The 19,039-nt window shown below is 42.7% G+C and overlaps 1 long non-coding RNA gene across 1 annotated transcript; it reads right to left on the reverse strand.

Annotated features, from left to right (window-relative positions):
• Positions 1-109: 109 nt before the first annotated feature.
• Positions 110-992, reverse strand: LOC127596766 (uncharacterized). The gene is made up of 2 exons (XR_007961556.1): positions 844-992; positions 110-248 (listed from the first exon to the last, which is right to left on the reverse strand). It is a non-coding gene; the product is annotated as an uncharacterized LOC127596766 (long non-coding RNA).
• Between the last annotated feature and the right edge of the window lie 18,047 nt (positions 993-19,039).

The following is a 19,039-nucleotide window of genomic DNA, read 5'->3' on the forward strand; positions in this document are numbered from 1 at the left end:
TAAGTCGCACCAGTCAAAAAAAGTGCATCCTGAAAAAGAGGAAAAAAATATAGAAGTTGTTCCGGAGTATTTTACAAAAACCCGCATTGCTTTTTTTTTTGGGGTGTGGGGGGGCTGGATCGGAATAACCAAATATCACATTTGAATAACGCACGAGTTACCGAACAGTCAGAGTGAAGTGGTGCTGGCTCAGAGTATATTTCCGAACGCATCCACGATGATTTTGGACAAGCTCGGACAGCCGGTCCCTGGTTGATGCTCTCGCGAACCCTGCCATGGCTGGGGATCCTATCCTCCGGCTAAGAGGGGGTTTGCGGCCCTCGGCCAGCACGGACGGGTGCACCTCCGCTGGGTCCCTGGACACTGCAATCTCCCCGGTAACGACCTCACGGACGATGAGGCCAAGCTGGGTTCTGAGATGCAGCAGCCCGATGCCTGCCCGGATGCCTCCACCAGAGCTGCGGTCATTCGGCAAGATGGCCGCCCCCCGGGGCTCTCACATCCCCGACTACGCGCCGTCCACGCGCCGCCTCTCAAACTTGACGAGGAGTCGGCCCTTCCGAAGGAGGATCGGACGAACTTCATCCGTTTCCATAGCGGCCAACACCCCCTGCTCCGCCACTGGCTACACCGGATCGGTAGGGCAGAGGATACGATCTGCCGGTTGTGCACGGAGGAGGATGAGACGTCTGAGCACCTCTGGCTCCGGTGCCCGGCCTTCCTGGCCGAACGCCAGCGCTACGGACTCGGCCAGACTCTCGATGAACTCGCTCGTCTCCCACGGGCATCGCTGGCGCTTCTGTGGACTATCCTCAGGCGCTTGCGGTGATACAGCAATAGGACAAGCTCTAATTTGAATATACACGATACAAGTGGCACCTGAGTAGGAGTCGTAGGCAGGACCAGCAGCCAAACCATGAAAAAAAAAGTGACTTATAGTCTAAAATATATGAGAATGACTTTGTCATGATAACGCGGTTCCCCTTCTTGCCGTAATTTGTGCCAAATTTAAATGAATTTATTGAAGAGGTTTTCATTGATTACGAAAAAATGTGAATGACTTTTCGAAATAAAGAATTTTAACTCTTCACCACTTTTTTTTAAGATCTCGTTTATGTACGCTCAAAGGTTTGCCCACCTCTGAGATATATACTGTATGTATTCATTTTTTCGAATGACACAGAAGTGTCGTTTCTACAATGTCCAGCAGAGGGCAGCCTCTCGCTACCTTGCCAGTTTTCCCATCTCTGCTGGAATCAAATGAAATGAGTTGTTTAGGCAAGCGCGCATGAGAAGAAGTCTAAGTTCACGTGACAAAGCAGAAACTTGATGGCGAGACCCCAGATTAAATTGATTAACTGTTTCCTGAGGTGGAAAGCGGTGATTCTCCCCTGGTGGGCTGGCACCCGCAAGTGGGTCCCGGACAGGTAGCAAAGAAGTAAAGCGTAAAACCCTCGACTGTTATTATTAAGATCAAATCAACATTAAACAAATAGATGCTGCCTCATTTTCTTTGGAGACTAAACTTTCAATGGATGTGTGACTTGCGATTGGCTACCCAGTCAGCAAAGGCATCTGGCCCGGATTCGGCATGAAGCTGGCACAGATGGCCTTGAGTCGGCACTGGCATAATGCATGTGGGCCGAACACGGCCCAAGAGTGGCAAAGGAGGCACTGGCTTGACTCTGGCAAACCAGATGAGGGCCAGTTGTGAAGTGAAGTATTGTTTTACCGCCTTGTTTTACAATTGCACACCGATGCGGAATTCCATTCATCTCACACACACACACACACGCACGCACACACACACACACACACCTCCACGCGCGAGGTTAAATCAGACCCGCAGTATAATTTAAAAATGAAAAAAAATTCCATCAAAGACAATGAATATTTTTAATAAGGTGCAATTCATTGAGTATCCGCTAGGGGAAACGGTTTTGACCAGAGAAGAAGAATACAGCAGCCTTAGTCCGTCACTGAGACAGACCACTTGTGAAAATGTAGGTGATTGAACAGTCAGAGGTGCTGCCAAAAAGAACCATTTCTGCACTGAAATCCAATGAAATAAATTTTGATTCCGTTTGCTGCAATACAAACCGGATACTTCATCCATCCATCAATTTTCTGAACCGCTTAATCCTCACTAGGGTCGCGGGGGGTGCTGGAGCCTATCCCAGCCGTCTTCGGGCAGTAGGCGGGGGACATCCTGGATCAGTTGCCAGCCAATCGCACCGGATACTTCATATTTGACCAAAAAGTTAATTTAAAACTTAGAACCTCAATTCAAAAACAAAATCTGACGTTGAAAAAAACGTTGTTTTGTATTTGTAAGACTGAATATGAAAATAAACAGACTTTAATTTTCAGTGAGGATCAAATACAGTTTCAAAGAAAAAAAAGTCTATCGTTTCAAATTCAGATTGTACAATTCAGATTCAGTTATTCAACATGCTTCAGAGTAAAATATACAAATCCATCCATTATCTGAGCCAATGACCTTCAATTCATGGAATTCAAATTCAGTATAAACTATTTCAAAGTTATTCACATTCAGTTTTAGGTGGCAAATATTCCACCCCTCAGCCTCACACCTCATTTAGTTTTGGTTGTAAAGTGTCCTTGAGTGTCTTGAAAGACACATATAAATGAAATGTATTATTATTTTTATTGTTATAAGAAATTTCAGTTTTTTTTAACTGACCATTCATTGTTCATGACATGTACAAATGTTTGTTTTCCTAACACACTGTCCATTCTTGTTTTCTTACAGTTCTTATAGCCGCTGTGAGACCTAACAGAACTAACATCTTGGGGCCTCAGACCAGGAAACTGATTTCACAATCAAAAGATGGCTACATATGGCTCCTGATCGGGGTGGTGACAGGAAGGAGACCATGAGAAGAAAAGAGGACATGGAGAGCGCAACAATTTGATGGACAGAAAAATACAGTTCAAGAGTAAGCTGCATCCCAATTTGAACTTTGTGTTCACAGTTAAATAAAGAAAAGTGCATTTTCCAGTGGATGTGGAATTATATGTGAGGTTCACAAATTATGACAATAAACATATTTTTATAACAGGCGTTTTTGAGACTTTTTAAAAAAAAATGTGGGTCACCGGATAAGCGGTTGAAGATGGATGGATGTGGGTCAAATATGGCTCAAATCTGGATTGAATTCAAGCTGATATCAGGAACCTGTTCTGGCCCAGCGTCGGGCTGGAGTAGGGCCAGATATGGTTTTACAATGCGGCTCAGATCTGGGCCGAATGCGGCCCACATCATGGATGCCAGATGTGGGCCACTGCAGGACCGTCATTCATTGAGGTATGTGGGCCGAGTGTACTGCCGTGTCTGCCCCAGAGTTGGGCCAGACCAATTTTGCTGATTGGGTAGTGACCAGTCCAGGGTGGACCGCGCCTTTTTCCTCGATGTCGACAGGGAGAAGATCCATTTACCTTGCCCCTAATGAGCACTGTCGAAAATAAGTACCGTAAGTGGATGGGGAAACAAGGGTTGCTTGTCGGGTCGAACAATGTGGTCACGACTCTTGATTGTGGCCTTGAGCAATTCCCTTCAGCTTTCCATTCTTTGAGCTTCCTTTACTGGAAACAAGAGAAGTTGTCAACAGCACAATGAAATCTGTCTTCCAGACATTCACTTTTGGGCACACCGGCCGTGCTACCGACGCGGCGTTATGTGGCCTCGACTGAAGCTGCGGCCTTATGAGGTCACCGTCACGTGGGTGTGGGTGATGTCACCGTTTTAGGAGACGGGAAGGACGGGCTGGATGGAGACTGACGCAGAAGTCCGAGGAAAGGAGAAGTGACTCAAGGGTGATTGGACAGAGGGAGACGTTCAGCAAATCCTCTCTGCGGTATTCGGCTGTGTGGGTCGAAGAGCTGAGGCGAAGCATTGTTCCGAACCCGAGACGAGGCGCACGCTGGTGCTTACTCTCGCCGCACGTAGGAGGCGGACAAAGGCAGGAAAGACCGCATGTGTGATTTTGGACATAAGGGGACAAAGGACCTCTTGGTGTTGGATTGTTTCTGCAGCTTCCTGTCTGTAAGTGGCTGCAGTGGGAGACAAGTAGAGAACAAAAAGTAGAGGTGACAAGGTTTCAATTGTTCGAATAACATTGTGAGGGAAAACTTTTTTCGCCTTTCATGGGAAGTTTTAGGTTTGACCATGAATCCTGGCCATTTTGCAGTCAGATCAAGGGAGGCAGTAACCCCACCGCAAGCATCATCGACTCAAAATACTGGGAGACATACAGTACGTGTGTAGCTGTGATTTTTTTTTTAAATTTTTAATATTGACTGGACTGAGGTCATCATTAGAAATGCTATTTTGTTGCATGCAAATGGAATAAGCTTCCACTAGAACTGAGCGTCACACTTCAGTGTGAATATATTTTTTAATCCGGGTAACTTGTTATTTTCATGCTTCAGAATTCTTGAGATGACATCATGCAATGTTACGGCGTCACTTTCAAATACGTATATGTATTGTGCAAGTATTTGTCAAATTAAACCCCCCAAATGAAAATGTATGAGAGCAAATGATGTGCGAGACAAGAAGCAAAGACATTTTTTAAAATCAGCACCAAAACTGTGTTTCGGGACACATAATGCTATCTCTAATTAAAATTTTCCATTGACCACTGTAACTATTCCCATTATTTCTGTCCAACAATCCAATGTCGTTGTGGCCACGGCATCCTCACATAATTTCCAAGTGGACCAAAATTTGCTTATGGGCTACCTTAGAAAGAAAATTCACACATTGGAGATGAAAGTGAAAGCAAAATCATCACAGTATATGCAAGATGATTTCAACTTGCACTCCAATATTTCCGCCACATGCCCATTACCAGGTCCCGGAAGCATTTAAACGCTCACTTCTTGCAAAGTCAATATAAAAAGCAGTATTCACATGGTGGCTAAATCAAATTGTCAACCACAAAGTTCCAACATCTGGAACTTTCCATGACTTCCTTCCACCTGCCAAGCACTTTTTCTTGAGCACACGAGTGTGTTTAAGAAAAAAAAATAAGTTTGAATAGGATTTGGGGCCACGGGAAGTACAGTCTATCAGAATCTGGTAAATTTAATGTCAAGCTTTACTGCCATGGTGTTTTTCCATGATCCCCTTGATACCCTCTTCCTGCCCCCGAGCATCGTTCCGTTGCAACGATAAGCTTTGTTTGGTCTGTACGCAGTGCATTGATGGGCCTGCACACAGACTGGGTGGTTGTGTGTGTGTGTGTGTGTGGGGGGGGGGGGGGGGGGTGTAACTTGCGCTCTTGTATCATCTCCCTTTTGTGACTTTTGGTGGAAGTTTGGACAGTGCGATCTCTGCTCAGGAAGGGACAGGGAAGTACTTTTTGTTCCGAGTCACTATGTTCTTGGATTCACTCTTGGTTCTGGATTTGGAAAAGGGAGACGTTATCATTCTCTCGGTGCAGTGATTCTTAACCAGTGCAGGCCGAGAGATCATCACAACTAATCCATCTTTGCCAGTGACCCATAGTGAGAGACAGAACAATTAAATAGTCTTCCACTAGATGGCAGAAAATACATGTAACCCGTGTATCCACGTTAGCATTTTTACAACAGAATAAGTCATGTCACACACACAATCTGAAGAGAAAAATTTGTGAATAAATTGAGACAAGATCATCAGTATTTCAGTGTGTGTACTTTTTCATTGTGTCATTTTTGTTCATTACGGCATATATTATGCTATAAAGCACTTACGACATACGGTCTGGGTTTTGTCAAGTGTGCAATTTCCATCTGTGTTGTCAACCTCCTCCCAAATGGTGAAGCATGACGTTCGAAATGTGGAAATCTTGCGCTGCCTTGACCGGACTCTCCTGCCTTCAGAATAATTATGCAACTCGAAAATGAACCAAACCTTTCCAGCAAAATGACAACGGAATGGCTTCAGAGACAAAATGATTCATACTCTGGATCGGCACAATCCAAATCTTCCAATCCATTTAAAATATAGCAGAACTGAAGGAATTGGTTCACACTCGAGGTCACTCTCACCTCTTCACTGTCTGAGTTGTCCAAGGAGGAGTGGGCAAAAATCTCCAGAAACACTGGCTGCAAAAGGAGGTGTCACAAGAGAGGGTGGCACGGTGTCAACTGGTTAGCATATCCGCCTCACAGTGCAGAGGTGCGGTGTTCGATTCTGGCTACGGCCTTCTTGTGTGGAGTTTGTGTGCCTGCGTGGATTTTCTCCATGTACTCCGGCTTTCCTCCCACACTCCACTCCAAAAACATACATGGCAGGTTAATTGAACACTCTAAATTGTTCCCAGGTGTGTCCTGTGATTGAATGGCAACCAGTTCAGGGTGTACCCCGCCTACTGACTGAGTAAAGCTGTGAGAGGCTCCAGCACACCTGCAACCCATGAAGGATAGGCATAGCTGAGCAGGAAAGCCACTAGGGCACACCCTGGTGGCCTGTTTTGTCTTGTCACATTTATAAGATTCAGTGTTCAAATCTCGGTACAGCCTGTGTGGGGTATCTCCTTGAACCGCCTGAAACTAGTCCTCCACTTCCATTTTGTGTCAGTAGGAAACCAAACAAACTGAGGAGTTTTGCTGCTTTATCATTCTTTGGTCGCAATTTCGTGCTCAGATCTTAAGGTGTGAATAGATTCATAGCTCGTACCCTCTGTCAGAATCTTGGCCTACAACACATCGTGGGAAGAAGGGTGCACATGAACGTGACAAAGACCGGATGGAGGCGAGCCAACTGGAGTGTGTGAATTGAGATGGCTCCCATCCTTCCTAAAGTCTCACAATCCTCAACATGTTCATACTGTTGTCTTAGGTGGTAACGGTCCAGCATAAACATAGCAGAGCTTCAACATGCCAATCTTATGTATGGAGAACTTCTCAGTCAAGGATTTGCTTTTATTTACAATAGCATTTGGGTCAGGAATTTTTTTTTTTTATTTGTTGCCTACATAAAAGTCCGAAGATCCTAACTACAGATTAAAAACTATCCTTGAAACAGATTGTGGTTAGGTTTAGGAGTTAAGGTTGGGGGTTTGGGTCAGGTTTAGGGCTGAGGGTTAGGGTTTCGTGTTAGAGTTTGGGGTTAGAGTTCAGGTTAGATGTAGGATTAGAGTTAGAGTTCAGGTTAGACTGTTAGGTTTAGGTTAGGTGTTAGGTTACGTTCAGATTAGGGTTTAGCAGTAAAGTTAGGGTCAGGGTTTTAGGGTTAGGATTAGACGGTTAGGGTAAGTGAATGGGATTGCGTTCGAGTTCGGGGTGAGGGTTAGGATTAGGGTTTAGGGTCAGGGTTAAGGTTAGGGTGTTGTGTTAGAGGCTGAAGGGTAAGGTTCTGGTTGGTGGGTAAAGATTGTTAGGGTTAAGTTCAAGGTTTGGGGTTAGGGTTTAGGGTTAGGAGTTAAGGTTAAGGTTCGGTTTCAGTTAAGGGATAGGGGTTAGAGTAATGGGTTAGTTAACCTTAGGTTTAGGGTTAAGGTTAGGGCTTTGAGTTAGGGAGTTAGGTTAGGGTTCGGGTTATTGTTACGGTTGGGTTTGGGGGTTAGGGTTAGGTTTAGGGGTTGGCTTCGTGTTAGGGTTGGGTTAGGGGGTTAGGGCTTGGGGGTTACGGTTAGGTTTAGGGTTAGGGGTTAGAGTTGTAGTTGTGGTTAGGGTTTGGGTGAGTGTTAGGGTTTGGGTTGGGCTTTGGGTTCGATGTTTTAATTATTTTTATACATTGTTATGCAAAATGTCTTCCTTTTAAAGAACACACAAATGTTTCTGACAGTGCATAGTCTTTATAGTAAAAATGTCCAGCTTGTCAGAAATGTTTTCTCTTCAACTCAACATGGTATCGTAACATATGTAAGTTGGTCCAACACGTTCCCGTCGTCACTCATCAAACGAATATCAACTGGTGTGCTTCAGACCTGCTGATGTAACACTGCATGCGTTTTCACGGGAACATTTGTCAACATTTATTGCCTGAGACAAATTTCAGTCTTTCTTTGGGACTTGGTAGGAAACGTTCTGTTCTCAAATCAGCAGAAAACATTTTCTTTGAGTTCATCAAGAATATGTGGTTCTTCACTTCCCTGTTGAACACAATTCATCCAATCTCCAGCATCTATCCTGTTCCTGACTGTACTTCTTCAACGGGAGTTCATTGGCGTGGGTGATTAAGCGATGATGCCGATTAATATGCCGGAGTTAGGCGTAGTTCGTTTTTTGTTGTTGTGTGTTTTCCATGAAATTATGACATCCCCACTGGTCGCAAAATGAGAAAAACAATCCGTGCAATTTAATGACTCACGGTTTATGAGTGTGCGAATTTATCAGAGAAATGTGTCATATTAAAAAATACGATGCAATAAGTGCAAACAAGTGACACAATTTTTCCAAACTCTTCAGTAGGGAGGAATTTATGAGCAATAAACCAACCCGCAGTGCTGAAATACGGTTGACAAGTTAGTTTGCTGCATCGGTGTGAAAGAGATGATAAAATCGCCGTGGTAAAAATCACCACTTAAATCTCAACGATCGTCACACAAATCTTTCAGTATCGCGCTGGTCCCATAACTCATTGAAAACTTGTCAGGTGAGCGATGGCTTCGCTGTCAACCTCCAGCAAAATAAGCAAGCCTGGGCTAAAACTCCTGATACATGAAGAGAATTTTTCTCCTGAGCTCTCCTCTGGCTGTTGTGTGATGTAAGACAACCTATAAATCTCTCACGGGTTGCGTTGGCAACAATTTTTTGAGTATCTACAAATTGCTGACAACATGTATTCTACATGCATCGTTCTGTACTGGTACAACAGCTCGTCTCTGTTAACATCACAGTTGGGATTTCACTTTCATCGGTTATTTTCAGCATGTATCCTAAACTTTTTCACTTCTACGAAATGCCTGCTTCTTTCAAACACAGTCCTCAAATTTGTCTAAATCCGTATTTGCGAACACTTCTTGAACGAGTTAATCCGTCCAACCTCACGGGTATGGCGAGATGCGGACGGAATGAGGATTGTATTATTTTTCCAATCGAAAATCAAAGAGTTTCTTTGCATGCTAAGCTGCCTAAAGAACTGATTTGAATTCATACATTCAGTTGTTGACTCATATTTCTTTTCAACGTAATCTGGAAAAAAAAGGCATACATCCAATCAAACTTTGAAATGAGCATTTATAAACAATCAAAAAGAGTGTGTTGGAATGCCTTCTAGTTTGTGTCGTTTCTCTGTCATGTGGTGGCAGAGGCAGCCCAAATGCTACACTGCTTGACATCACAGTAAGGACCATCGCTGAGATCACTGCATTGGTGTGAACTTGACCTTTTCAGCTTGTGCGTTCATTGGTTTGATTTCTTTTTCTGGAGCGTGGAGGAACTCAATTGACCGTATTCAGATAGAGACCTTAAATTGTATCATTAGAAAAAAAACAACTGTCACTTGGTCATTAGAATCAGTTACAATCAACTGCGTTATTTCTTTCTAGATTTATTTATCAATTTTCACACAGACTGTGGACACCAGTCAGAGAATATGGTTGGGCCAAATTTGGCCAGTGGCCCGTACTTTGCTTCGGTCCGGCCTAAGCAATCCTTGGCGAATAAAATCCATTTTGGTCACAGCCCACGGCTTTTGTCCAAAAAAAAAGGCTTGCAGTTCAATTAACAGTGACAACATGAAATGGCACAAAAAGTACCATGACTCATTGCAACCTACTAAAAAAAAAGAAAAAAAAAAAAGAAAAAAGCCACCTAACAAAACAAACAAAAAACCCCGCCTGATTGGAAACACGGCTGCTAATGCAGCAGTCGTAGCTCTTCGGAAAGGAACTTTGGAACTGGAGGGTCATGTAAAATGGCAACTACGGCAGTTGGTGGAAAGATGCTCGGCTGCTTCGTGTCTGTGTGTGTGTGTGTGTGTGTGTGTGTCAGATTTGGTTACATAAGCAGCAGTGAAAATTGAATTGAAGGGGCCACTATGGGTGAATTTCAAACAAGCTCAGACTGCCCCCCCCCCCCCCCCTCCAATCCTCACTCTCGAATTGTCTGCTTTACCGCCACCTTCTTTCCACCGGCAGGAATGCACCAAAAGTATTTGTCAATTGCCAAAGGTAGAAGTAGAGAGTGGGAAAAGAATTTGAAGTAGTAGTGGTCGTCGTAGTCGTCTTCGTCATGCATTACTGCCAGTGGCCACCTTCTTGACAGCATACTAAGGCAACTGGCAGTCATGCAACGAAAGCCAGCAGCTGCTGTTTTGTCAACCGCAACTTGTTGCAAACAAAGTATTTTAGTCACCGTCAATCTTTACATTCCATAAATCTACGATATGCCAATGCATCAGCATATATACTTTATGGCCCCAACAAAGTTTGCGGCCAAATCTATCCTGGTGCGGCCAACTTTTTAATTTGATCCCACCAGTGCGACCAGCGCAAAAGTTAGGGTAGAGCCCGACCTATGCTAGCGAACTTCAACTGAAAGTCAGGGTACACCGTTGAAATACTGTAGGGAATTGCAAGCCCTGTTCCCTGTCGCTGTGTTGTTTGGCTTTGTCGGTATTTTGCTTCCATAGCACGTAATCCACATGGTGGAGTGTTTGGAAAAGACTCTTAGCGGGGTGGAGCACAGAGCAAGAGGAGTGTATGAGTGTGTGTGTGTGTGTGTGTGTGCGTGTGTGTTTGTGTGTGTGAGTTGGAGGCGGTGAATTAATTTTGGCCGGAGCTTTTTACCCAGCCAGGGCGTATATCAGACTGTGTTGTTTATAAAGGAACGGTTCATTTGTTCGAGCCCTTTTCTCAAAGACAAAACACACGAGTGCTGCTACACTGTGTGCACAACTTTGTTCTTGTAGGCACATTGCAAGATATCCAATGAAAGTTCAACAGTGAAATCTCAAAGGTCAAACACAATCCGTTAAAGGATCCTCAACCTTTGACTGATTTGGATTTAGAAGTAATGGAACTAGGTCGAATTTGTGACAGGCCGTGGGCCACTATGACACCATTTAAAAGTAACATGAAAGCACTATAGCCCTCTTCCTCAACTGGCGGACCGCGATCCACGACCGGACCGCCGACCTCCTTTGTCCACCGACCTCCTCTGTCCAACGACCTCCTCTGTCCGGACCCTCGGCAAATTGTATAAAATAATAAATTATAATTTTAATTATAAAATTAGACAAGACGAATCGCGGGAGGTTTCGATTGTGTGCAGTTTTGCTCCCGTCTACCTGGGGATCTTTGCTACGGAGCCCCTAAGGGGACATGGAAGGAAAAAAAAAAAACGTTGCGAGATCTCGCAAAGAAAGATTGCGTTCCCTTGCAAAGATTGCGAGATCTCGCAATATTGTATTTATTGTATTTAATGGTCGTTGACCTGCTTCCGGGTCATCGTACGTGTAAGCGCAGACAACAGTTATGGAGCGTGTTCAACCGTTTGTGAGTTTAATAGAATTTTACTTTGAATTTGGCTTGAAATACAAAGACATTAAATCTGTTCTTCATGTTAAGTACGGTTTCCAAATAAGCGAAAGACATTTGAAGCGAGACATGGACTCCTATGACAAACTGAAACCATTTGGAATTTGTATCAATGGGGCTATTGATGGTTTTTCAAGGAAAATAATGTGACTCAATGCCTAAATAACAAGTAGTGACCCAAAGTTGATTGGAGGGTACTACATCGACGTTGTGCACCGTTTGGGGGGGTTGTCCTGGAATCGTTCGAGTTGATCTTGGGACTGAAAATGGTCACGTTAAAGGCTTCCAGCGTTTTCTGGTGCCAATACCGCCAGGCAGCACTCTTGACAGTTACTTGGATGGAGCCAGCACCGCCAATCAAAGAATTGAATACATGTATTGGTGGCGGTTTCTTCGCTGCCAGTGCATGGAGTTCTGGTTATCCCTCTTCACAGACCTCAGAGATCTCGCAATACGCAAATTTGTTTTTTCCTTCCATGTCCCCTTAGGGGCTCAGTACTTTGCAGCTGTTTAACAGCAGAAGACCGCAACATGGTCAATGAACATAACAATGAAAATAATATTTTTGTTTTCATATTTAGTATTTATTTTGGTAAAATGAGTATTTTGTTTTGCTTTTGTTAAATTAAGAGAAAAAAAGACAACTACTGTTGAACAAAGTTAAAATAAAAATGTCTTATTTCCCTAAAAGGGCTATTTCTATTATTAAGCAGGCACAACTTAACAAAATAAAAGAGTTCCTCTGCCTCAGCACAATACCTCTGATTATTTGCTGTGTACTAGCAAAGTGAATAATTGTTATTTTGATGCACCCCATGATTGGTTGGTTGTGAGGAGTGTTGATTTGTATAAGCTTGGCTTGACCATACTAAATGGGCATACAGCCCTGCTCCCCATGACCGCCGTGCATGGGACCGGACCTTGGTCTTATAAATAAAATAAAAAAAAGACCGACAGCATTTCTAGTTGAGGACCACTGCACTATAGATTGTATTCATTGGATCATAAGGCCCTTTTAAAATCCTTATTTTCTCAAAAACCGTCAAAGCGCCTTGTAACCGAAGAGGCTTATGTCTGTATGTATTACGTTTGAGTGCATAGACTTACTTACAGCTGTTGAACCATCAACCGAGCTATCCTTTAGCATTAGCGAAAGTAAAAACACAACCACCGGTCACCAGAATGACTCGCCATGTTTAACCTTTTTTTTTTTTTTTAATTTAATCCATCAGCAGATATCACGCATGCAGGTGACAGTTTTGCTCGGTGCAAACCACGACTGTATGAATATCTCCAGCGATGGTCTGACCTCATGTTTATTCGCGCTTATTACATGCTGAAAATTTGTTGCCACCCACACTGGATATTCACGACGACTGGTATAAACATCTTCAAACACTTTATGTAAATACACTGTAGAACCACCACCACCACCGCCACCCCCACCCCACCACTATCCTTCCACAATAACTGTATGAAGAACTGTGTTATCATCGAGTGAGTAGCTAGCTGTTTGTCGATGAATGCCAGGCTATTAGCTGGGGGTATCCTCCCTCTCGCCCCAAAATCTCAACCGGGAGCCTAATGAGGACAAGCCTAATGTGGCCAAAAGATTTGCTCGAATCAATTTCCTGCTTGCTACCAAGTTTTGTGAGTCATTATAGCTGCTCGCCTCAAGTCGTACACACACAAACACACACACACACAAACACACACACACACACACACACACACACACACACAAATATTAGAACGATACAATTCAATGCGGTTGAGAAAATACTGCAAAGATCATACAGTATGTGACTCAGATGAATTGAATGCTATGGAGACCAACCTGTGGAAAGGCAAGCCAGAACCTGCCTCCTGGCATGCAGTGCATAGTGACCACAAGTGGGGGTGGGGGTTGGGGGGTCCGAGAGCAGCAGCAGGTAACAGTGGAGTGATGGACAGAAAAAGAGCAGCTTGGGAATGAGACCCCTGGAGCTGTGATGAGATTGAATGATGGAGGGGCCACTACTTTTCCACAAGAAGAGCAATTAACTAAGGAGTTAAGAGCTTCTTTTGCCCCTCAGCATCCTGCTAAAAAAAGCCTTTTCGGATTTATGAGGCAGTAGCTCTGTTCGCACTTCTCCATATCCTTCTCACTCGAATTACTGCATACCTTGACGTAAGTGTGCCTTGACGTCCTTTTCGCATGTCTACGTGTGGATACCTTTCAAGTAGAACACGTGTGAGGGAAGATCATTGTTCAGGTTTCAAATTGTAATTGGTAAGCCCTTTTTTTTTCAGGCTGGTGAAGTAACCCGTGTTTGTGCCTTCTTTTTACAGGTGCGATACAATGACGTACTCTGGTAATACGAAGAGAGATTCATTTGATGAATTTTACTGTAAATGATGAGTTTTATATGTTACCGGTGATTGGCTGGTAACCAGTTCAAGGTGTCCCCCGCCTACTTGCCGGAAGACAACTAGGATGGGCTCCAGCACACCTCTGCGACCCTTGTGAGGATAAGCGGATCAGAAAATGAATGGCTCTATATCAAGGGTGTCCAATGCACAGCCCGCGGGCCAGAACTGGCCCTGAGGAGGTTTGATCAGGTCCGCAGCATAATTTAAAAGTGAAAAAATGCATAAAGACACAGAATTAATATTTTAAATAAGATGCAAGTAATGGATTATCCGCTAGGGTGCACACTGTTTTCTCCATAATTTGTAAAGTGGAGGCAGGGATTAAATGTAGATTTCATATGCAGATGTGTAACGGTTTAAAAATTCCTTTCTTTATAAATCTCGTTTCATCTTAAAACGTATTACAATATTTTTCAATACCAATTACCTGTTAAATTTCTGTGCCTTTGTACAATCAGTGGGATCAGTTGCAATGCATATATGGGAATGAAAAAAATAAATTGCACATTTGTTTAAGGAAATCTAAGGTGTTTTATGACAGGTTATTTATAGCAGAGTATGGTATAATATAATGGTCCGGCCCACTTGACATCTACCGAGGCCGTATGTGGCCCGCAATGTGAATGAGTTTGACACCCCTGCTCTATAAGTTACCAGCCGCCTGAAGGTCCTAATGCAGAAGGGGTGAACATGAGTTTGACAGCACTGCTTTAGAGGTTATACCTCCCCACAATAGAAATCCACCCACAATAGGAGGAAAACATATTGGGCAACACCAAAGGGAAGGGAGTGGGGAAAAGAAAAAGTCTCAGAAGGTTATGTGGCTAGATAAGGCAAACAGCTGTTGAAGTGAGTCATTACCTGTCCTTGGTGTGCGCTCATTCGCCCGAAGACATTCAGGCTTAGAAACACCTGTCAGGTACTCATTCACGTTGTGTGTATGGCTGTAGTGTGTGTGTGTGTTCCTCCTTCAAGTGGCCCGAGACGGATGTTGCATCTAAAGTCATTGCAAGGGAGAACACGGCTTTTGTCACCAGCCCAAGTTTGTCCTTGGTCTCCAGAGACATTGAGATAAAGCATTAAGACACCTCCGCAAATGTAATTTCATTCCTTCCCTCACATTCATCTTGTCTCAAGATGTGGTCTGGAAAAATAACAACTTTCCACTTGGAAAATTGCAAGCTGTGAACATTAAGGGAGACACAACACTGGTTGTAATGTAACGTTTTAACAAGTCAGATGAAATTTGGGCACACAGTCGATAACATGGTTATTGAGTAACTGCAGGCCAACTATTTCAGGGAATAGCAATAAATGATATGGCTAAACCCCAGTCCTGGCAAATGTAGCCAAAAGGCTATCTTACGAAAAGTGACCAAGCCCCAAAGCAAATGGTGAAAATTCACAACCACATCACACACGTCTTACAGAAGAAGAAGAACAGAAGAATAAACTGCTGACAGATTTCATTTCAAAACAATACACAAAAAGTGAGGTATAGTTGGCTTTGCGACCTTGTATGACAAAGTCAAAGGAGTGGGTAGGAACATTCATTCTTATTTTCACATCTGTAGGCCACCTGATAAAGTGATATTTACTTTTATACTATTTCAGATTTTTATTTTTAATTGTTTTGAAATCCAAACCAAACGTAATTCAACCTGCATGCTGGAATGGATTGCGATTCGACCTTCTTGATTCAATTTACAGTATTTTCCACACTATGAGGTCCATCTAAAAGCATTCAATTTTCTCAAAGGCCTACAGTGCGCCCTATAATCCGATGTGCCTTATATATGGTGTCACAGTCTCTTTATAATCCCCATTAAGATGTTTCCCTTTTAGTGTTCCTATGCCATGTCGCAGGAACCAATTGTAACCTAAAAGGGTTCTTCTGCCCGACACGAATTGACATGTGCATTCGCCAACACACACTCAAAAAGCATAGTTAACTACTGACTGAACGATGGAAGAAGGAGAGAAGCAAGACTTCTCAGGATATTTTGCCCCTTGTGGATGTAAACCCACAAGCTTTGTGTACCTTTTTGTTGAATCAATTGTCTTCATAACGTTTGTCTTTCATTTCTCGTTTTGTCATGCCATTTGTATTTCTTTGTTTCATGTCTGTGTTTGTGACCAGTTCTCATGGCTTTATTACAGCTGCAACGGTTGTGAAGGTTCTATACAAATAAAGCTGTGTTGTATTGTATTGTATTTTCTTTAGCGTAGCACCATCCAGTGGATGCAGAGTGCAACCGCAGCCATTATTGTAGCTTCTGTTTTATGTCCCTTATATATACAGGTATATATGCGCCCTATATATGAGAACGGTTTTAGAAAAGGCCATTCACTGAAGGTGTGTCTTAATATCCGAAGCGCCTTATAATGCAGAAAATACAGTCGACTTCTGTTATAATACAAGAAGCAGTTTCATTTCACTGTCCACTTGATGCAATTTAGAGATCGAGTAATGTACAATATATTACAATTTATGGGCGCGTCACGAGCATATCTTGACTCATTTTGGAGTTTGTGGTCTGAATAGATATACGGTGACTACTGTGACAGCATCGACCTGAGCGACAGTCAGTACTGCATACGTTGGAATCAAGAACACAGTTTCAATATTGTTTCCATTGTAATGACAAATGCTTAAGAGCAATAACCGTACAGCAGAGTGACCTCAGCCTCACACAACAATGCTGCATCCCATTATCAAGCTTAGAGGGCGGGTCCAATCTCTTTGTCATCGGAGTGGCCTAATGTTTTGCTAATGGTGGTAGAACTAATTTAACACAAGCCTCAAGTGTCATCGCAGAGCTTTTTCTAGCAGGTCAGCCACATGTGACAACATGAGCGATTTTAGTTTTTTATTTGTGCTTTTTATAATTTCAGTAATTATAAGGCAGTCCCAACAGAGTAAAACAATGCTTTCGGTTTACCCACAGAGTGTAATGTGACAAAACCACAGGAAGCAAAAATAGCAAAAAAACAGTTTCTCAGTATTATGAGTGGTGGTGCAGAGTGAAAGAATAATCGCCTTCATGCAGCGCAGAGATAACGGCATCCACCGAACAAAGAAATCATAATAACAAGACAATTTCCGAGCTAACTCTCTCTAAGCGCTTTAGAATCTGATTAGGCTACATCGCAGGAATTTGCAGATTCAGATTTTTTTTTTCAAAATTGGGAATAAGTTCCATTTCCCATTTCGTCTCTGATTGGATCAGCCCACTCTTTGCTTAGACTGCGACCGTGTGTGCCATTGGTCCATTTCAGCACGCAAGGTATGAAACCACCATGGGGGCTACATTAGGGCTCGGATCTACAGTAAGTACCTCTCCTTAAATATGTGGAGCCATACCAGACATTCCCCGGTCTTTTAAGAGGGTTTAGTAGACGTTTAAACAATTAGGATTAGTTGAGAAGGATTATTAACCAATAAATCCTTCTCTGGCGTCGAGGGCTAATTACCAATCTGACTGTGAGGCAAAGGAGACTCAGCCTGAAATATGAAGGACAGGGAAGGACAAGGATGTCAAAAAACAAACAAAAAAAAAGATGCATCAGGATGAGTCACATTTAATATGATGATTATTATTACTGTATTATTATTATTATTATATTTTTCTCCACTGTGGGAAATAGTTCAAAAAATTCTGCGCTCTGCTTTAATGTAATCCTAAAGCAAAAATAAATAAAATGAAAAAATGCTAATTTCCAGCTAAAAATGTTGAGTGACTGAATTTTTGGTGCATCCATCTATATTGGTGTATGTAAATCCCAAATGATTTCGTGCCTTGAGAGCTAAATTGTCTAGGGCCCGCTTTGTTGTTTACAAACATTCAGAAATATTTGCCTCTTTTTTTTCAGTCTACAGTCTACCATAAAAATGACAGATGAGCTGGTTTAGGAAACTTTGGAAAAAGCTTTCCAAATTTGACCACCATGTAAAAACAAATCCATATTTAGTCAAATGTGTCCTGATGCAGCTTGTTTTCGGAAAATTGGAGTATCCTGCGGGATAATGAACAATTAAAAAAAACAAAAACAAAACAACAGTCAAGGTTGTTGGGATCTTTCGTGACTACAATTGTTTCCAAATCAGAGGAAGTGCCGGTCTGAAAACCAGATCACATCAATTACAGACGAAAATACAGCTGGCAGATTTATTGTGCTGTTTTTTTGCTGGATCCACTTTAATTGATTGTTATTTTATGCTCCGTCTGCCCCATGTGATTTGTTTCTCATGTAATTCCAATTGCAGTCATAATACTGGTTTTTCCCCCTCAAGGGCAAATTCAATAAATCGAAGAGTGAGTACCCAGGAGCCTGCTTTTAGTTGGTCCTGTCCAATCTTGTTGATGTCTCGGCGACCGAAACGGCGAGAAAAAGCCCTTTTCCAAAGAGAGCGTAACCCGTGAGTCTTTTCACCCGCAATATATTCGAGTTGACCTGCTATCGTCCTTGTTTGCCTCGACTTCAAACATCTTCCTTGTGATCTGTGTGTCCTTTTAAATGCGAGGTGGCACGTTTCGAGTGTTTCTACTTGGGGATTTTCCCCTCTAATCACAAGGTGAGCCGCAGTCCAAATATCTCAACTTGGCAGAAGTTCTTGAAGAGAAGTTCTCAGCTGGAGAAGTCATTGTGCGCAGCGTATACTTTACACCGCCTTCAAATTAGAACCGGAATATTCATGTTGTGTTTTTTTTTCGAGCTGACTAAACTGCTTGGTGTTGAATTTACGAGCGGAAACATGTCACGTTTATGTGTAGGCTTTTTATTGTTGATGTTTTATATGCACTCCTGAGTGCGCCTGAGACTACTTTAAATTTTGGATGGGCCATTTCTGAGTCCAAAATCCATTGTAATTTTATGATTGTAGGCACATCTCCTAAAATTTCCGACACACTCCTAATGTCAATTTAATTGAGGACATCCGTTTTCACCTCATATTGTTACATTTAAATATACTGACATATTAATAGTTTAATATTGGAAAGTACTGACGGCATCTCGAGTCAATTTACAATTTCCGTCTGAAAAAGCTCCCGGCTGTCACTCGGATACTGATGGGCCTGCCCATTCTTGAATTTGTCTTAATGTTGTTGTTTTCATTATGAGAGAATGTC

Source organism: Hippocampus zosterae, chromosome 2 (genome assembly GCF_025434085.1).
Source record: "Hippocampus zosterae strain Florida chromosome 2, ASM2543408v3, whole genome shotgun sequence".
Lineage (NCBI taxonomy): Eukaryota > Metazoa > Chordata > Actinopteri > Syngnathiformes > Syngnathidae > Hippocampus > Hippocampus zosterae.